General features: G+C 30.8%; 1 protein-coding gene across 2 annotated transcripts in view; it reads right to left on the bottom strand.

Annotated features, from left to right (window-relative positions):
• Positions 1-5,517: 5,517 nt before the first annotated feature.
• The window catches only part of LOC133835606 (zinc finger protein 1), a 29,587-nt gene continuing 29,407 nt past the window's right edge, over positions 5,518-5,697 (bottom strand). For both annotated transcript variants that reach the window (XM_062265614.1, XM_062265615.1), the window contains one exon: positions 5,518-5,659. The gene's annotated coding sequence lies outside the window, so the exon portion shown is untranslated. The remainder of the gene's footprint in view (positions 5,660-5,697) is intronic.

Here is a 5,697-nt window from a genome sequence, read left to right as displayed (position 1 = left end):
CACACTCACACACACACACATATATGCTTGATGGCATGAACTGAATAAATTTAAATGAAAAAGAGTCATTACTTTTTTGATTTTCTTGTTAACTAAAGATCTTACACATACACACACACACACCTATACACACATATATATATATTACAAGTAGTTATGTACGATATGAATATGTTAAATTTATATAGACTTGGAATACCAATCGAACCAATTTTTTCTGGTGCTCAAAAATCGATGCCTTGAGGGAGCAACTACAAAACGGAGAAGCGAATTTAACTAAGCCTAGACAACTTTCACACACACACACACACATTACACATATACACACACATACACATATGACCAATTTAAACTATAACAAAGAATGGTAAAAACAACAAATTATAAACTATCTCAGCAGGCTGGATAGTTGTTGGCCATTTAAAAGAAAAGGACTTGAAAACTTGAGCTTGACAACGTAAAATGAAAATGCAAATAAAAATCGATGTTGTGCGAAGAGATCGAGATGAGATCGATCTCGTTAGACGCACAGTGAACACAGCAATCGCACCAAGTTAGCGATATAAGCGGGTCTTATAAGCCTAATCTAAACAACACAAACAACTTCTATGTAATGCCCGCGGGGCGCGTCTCTTATCAAACCTAACATACTATATCACACACACACCCACATACACACACGATCTGCTCTATAATGAACCTATAACGCGCCCTCAACAATTTATACAACAACAGCAAAATCAAACACCCCCCAAAAAAGAAAACAAAAAGAACAAACTATATTGTATCTATCGTATAGATTCTATGCATATACATATACATATTACTATAATTAACTAAACTAATTAATGTAGCAATGTTAGACGAACTTGTTGAATGCCAAATGAAATTGTTTTTTTTTTTTGTAATATTCAACAGAAATTCTCTAAAGAAGAAATATGGAAAAACACGTAAAAACAAATACAAAAAATTATCAAATAAATCAATATACATAAAAACATATACATATATATATATGTATCTTGATATCTATTTACATAAATAAATGATTAAATATTATAAATATTATATATATATACATAAATTGTAATAGTTTTATACACTTATGCAATACAATTTCTAGTGCTAAGATGTTTTTTAGTTTATAATGCGCTAACAAATAAAAATTAGTGTAATTTTCATGTCTAAGCAAAAAGTACATTAAAAAGGAAAATCTATTTTTGTTTTTTGGTAAATGCGATTTGGAAATTTGTTTCGCTTTTTTTTGTGTTTCTCTTTAACAAATGTAAAAGTTAAGCTAATTGACAATCAAAACAAAAACAAAACAAACAAATAACCACTGCGCGTGCCTTGGCCAATTCATTTACAATAACAAATTAATAAATGGAAAGCAAAATATGTAAAAAATTTTAAACATTCTGAAGTTTTAATGGGAAAAAGGGAAAAAACAAAATAGTTAGGAAGGGAAAAATAAAGTTGACTCATTACAATTTTATAATTTTCAGAATTTTTAAAATGGAATTAGAAAATTACATACAATATTTTTTCTTTTTATTATCTTAACTGGGAAAAAGGAATTTATTGGAAGTGAGAAAGAACAACAAAATAGTTAGGAAGAAAAAATGAACTTATCTCGATAGAGTTTTATAATTTTCTAAAGAGAAATATTATATTATAATATAATATTACAATATTATTTTTTTAGGATCTTAACTAAAAAGAAAATTTATAATTTATGGGAAGTGGGAAAGAACAACAAAATAGATGGGAAGAAAAAATTTAAAGTTGTCTCATTACAATTTTCTAAAGAGAATTAGAAAATTATCTATAATATTCTTTTTAGGATCTTAACTGGAAAATTTAATTTATAGGAAGTGGGAAAGAAAAACAAAATAGATAGGAAGAAATAATAAAGTTATCTCAATAGAGTTTTATAATTTTCGGAATTTACTAAATTATTATTTGTTTTTTTAGGATCTTAAGTGTTTGGAAAAGGAAAATAAAATATTATCAACATCGAAAAAGCAATCCTGCGGAGATCTCTAAAACGATCCATATCCGAAAATGATCTCTGAAAATCAGCTAAATAAATTCCATCACTGAAAACGATCTCTGAAAATTCTTTAAATAAATTCCATCTCCCAGAAAACGAAAATTATTTAAATAAAATTCCTTCTCCCCATAATAAGAACTCCATTGAAAATTTGAATTTTAATAATTTTTGGTTTTATTTTCACATTGTAAATTTAATAATTATAATAATTTTGTAAATTTATCAAGACAAAAAGTGTTTTTATCCGTTTTGGTTTTTTGTTTTGTTTTTGCTTATTTTGATTAAAATACATTTATGCGTAATATTTGAAATATAAGTTATTCTTTTGTTTTGTTTAAATTGTTTTTCATTTTATTTTTTATGGTTGTTGTTGTTGTTTGTTGTGTATTCGTTTCTGTGTATAGCAATTAACATTTGATGCATATAACTAAACGTAATTCAGAGTTTTCTTTTATTTGGTAAAACATAAAACAAATAATACATTTCGATCCAAACCGATCCTAAGTATTATGGTCTATATCGGGGGGGGTCTATATATAATATGTATGAACAACTTTAACAGAGGGTACAAAATACAAGAGATTGGATTTGAGTGGGGTTGTAACTTAGGGAGGAGGCTCAGCAATGGATCTTAACATAACTAACAATGTTTATAGAGAGTTGTGTGTGTGTGTCTGTGTGTGTTTGTATGTGTGTGTATCTCATATAAGGCCCTAGAGTGCAAATATTATCGCTGGCATCTCCATCACAATTAAAATATTTGCGCTTAAATATAATTAATTATTATTTAGTTTTCAATTTTCTGGTTTTCTGTTTTTTTTTTTAGTTAACATTTATAAAGTTATGTTTAACTAGTCTAATTTATGAATTATTTAATTTATGCTAAACGAGTGCTGGCTGTATTTGTTTAAACAGTTTGCGTGTGTTTTTCTTGTTGTTCTTTGTTTTTGGATTCTCTAGCTTTTGTTTCTTGCGAAATAATTTACAAAAAATATATTCATATATTTATATTTATGTATATATCGAGTTGGTTTTTTTTTTTTGGTTTTCTTTAAATACAAATATAAAAATTAATTAAGTAATAAATGCATTATTTTTTGTGTGTAATATTTTTGTTTTTTTTTTTGTTGTGTTTTTCTTTGGAAAAGCAAAAGAAAATTAAGTTCAATAATAACATGACAAATTGTTGTTGTGTGGTTATTAATTAAGAGATTACAAATAAATGTGTTCGTTGTGTTGGAAACCTTTTTCTTTCTCATCATTAATATTTTTTTTGCATTGCTGGTTAAATTAATTAAATTGAAGTTCTGAGCGAAAAATTGAAAGCATTCTAAGTTATTTAGAAATTTATTGTCCTTTTTTAAACATTTCAATAGTTAATGTTAATAGTGTGTGTGTTTTTTTTTGTTATTTAATAGGAGGATTTTGTTTTGTTTTATTTAATCTTTACATCAATACGCACATTGAAATTTTAGCTAATAATTTTCTTTAGAGACTTTTCCAAAAGTGTTTTGTTTTTTTTCGGTTTTTATTACATGCTAAGTTTATTTAATTTGCTTTTAAACAATGTTAGCCTAAAACTACGTTTTGTTTTTTCCTTTCATCCATTCACCGTTGTAAGTAATTAATTGTTAAATAATTTTTAATAAGGCCAAATTAAGTGTTTTTTTCTTTTCTTGCGCTTTAGCTTTAAATATATATATATAGGTATATTAAATATTAGTTTTATGTTAAAGTTAATATTATTAATGTTTGTTTTAAGCATTACATTTACAAAACGTTTTTTTATGTTTTGTTGTTTATAATTTTGGTTTTCTATGCTCAAGTTGCCGAAGGTTTAAATGCATGGGGAGGGCACCTTCTTCTATCGCGACTCTAGCTAAATGGAATGATCGTATAGTTGTTGTTCGTTCTTTCGATTATTAGTATTAATAATTAATTGAAACTTGTCGATTTTCATACAAAAAGATTAAATTTAAACAGATCTGAATCAAGCGCAAATTTGTTTTCGGTTTTCTTTTTGTTTTTATATATGAAACGCGCAGCAAGCGGTGGGTTTTCATTTAACATAAGCAACAATTTATGTGTATGTGTATGTATTTAATGTTTCTATTTGTTAGTTATTTATTTTCTGGTTGTATTCTGGCTTTAATACAGTTGGATGTTGTTTAATACTTTGGCGAGAGAGCATCATGCTCGGCATCATACGATATTGTCAAGTTAACATTTTTATCTTTCTGCTGATTTTGTTTTTTGTTTTTTCGTTTGTAAAACCCATAAAGTTGCATTTACAATTTAAATGATAAAGTAAAGAAAACTAGAGCGTAGTTAATATTGTAAATAATGCCAAGATTAAAAAAAAGTATAATAATAATAATAATAATAATGATATAACATGTAATAAGAATGCGGTGCATGCCACACATTTCTCATTTTTGATAATGAAAGCTTTTGAGTATTTCGCAGCACTTGGTACTGGGACGTTTCTCTTATCGACTAAACGTAAAAGTGTGTATTAAATGTACATATGTAAAAGAAATATGTATAAACTTAAAAAATACTCGGTAAAAACTTAAAAAATAATAATAATAAATTCGATGAAACGAAAGGTTTTCTCTTTTTTTTCTTTTGTTTTAGGTGTATGTGAGTTTTTTTTTGTTTTTCGGTTCATTCTCAAATGACACATTAAAAATATTGCTATAAAAAATATTTGATCTGCTCTCGCGGAGACTCGAGACTGGGCTGCCAGCTTTTGTTGTGCAACACTTGACTTGAATTTGTGTTCCTGCACAATTTGAGATTTATTTCGAGTGTGGGTTTAAGTACAACATTTAAGTGCACTGTTAGCGCGCTGTTAACTCACTGTTAGAGCGCTGTTAGTCGACGATTCTTAGTTGAGCAACATTTTGGCATTGAAATAGTTAAAGGCGGGCCCCGACGTTGGCGGCGTTAGCGGCATTGGATGCGGATGTGGATGCGGTGGCGCCATCAATGCCGCATGATGCAGCGGACTGGCAAAGAATGTGGGAGGCGGAGGCGGCGGCGGTGGTTGCTGCTGTTGTTGTTGTGCTCCAGCTGTTGCTTGATTGTAAGCGCTGGCTGAGAGCAGCGGAGGTGGCGGAGGTTGAGCTGTTGCTGCTGATGCTGCTCCTGGTGGCAACATGACGCCAGACGCTGGCCAGCCAAGACGTTGCTGTTGCTGCTGGTGATGATGCAGTCGCTGTTGCTGCTGTTGTTGATGCTGCTGAAATGCCGCCATGGCAGCCAACTGATGTGGATAGCTATGGTGATTGCTGTTGCTGTTGCTTCGAGCGGCGCTTGGACCGCGACGAGCACGCGTTGAGTTACTACTGTTGTTGCTATGGTTGTTGTTGTTGGCGACGCAGGTGGGCGGCACTGAGGTGTCGCTTACCTATTCCCTGTATGGCTTGCAGTAGGAGTAACGGTGGTTCATGTGCTGGCTGTAGCTGCCCGAGTGCGAGAAGCGCTTCAGGCACTTGGAGCACTGAAATGGCTTCTCGCCGGAATGCAAACGCTTGTGCTCCGTCAGATGATGCTTGTGCTTGAAGGCCTTGGGGCAATCCATGCACTGATAGGGTCGTTGACCTGCAAATTGAATAAAAAGACTGATTAGTTTAATGTTT

The sequence above is a fragment of the Drosophila sulfurigaster genome, chromosome 2R (genome assembly GCF_023558435.1).
Source record: "Drosophila sulfurigaster albostrigata strain 15112-1811.04 chromosome 2R, ASM2355843v2, whole genome shotgun sequence".
Lineage (NCBI taxonomy): Eukaryota > Metazoa > Arthropoda > Insecta > Diptera > Drosophilidae > Drosophila > Drosophila sulfurigaster.
Note: the sequence above shows the minus strand (reverse complement) of the source record. Positions and strands in the feature narration are given on the sequence as shown.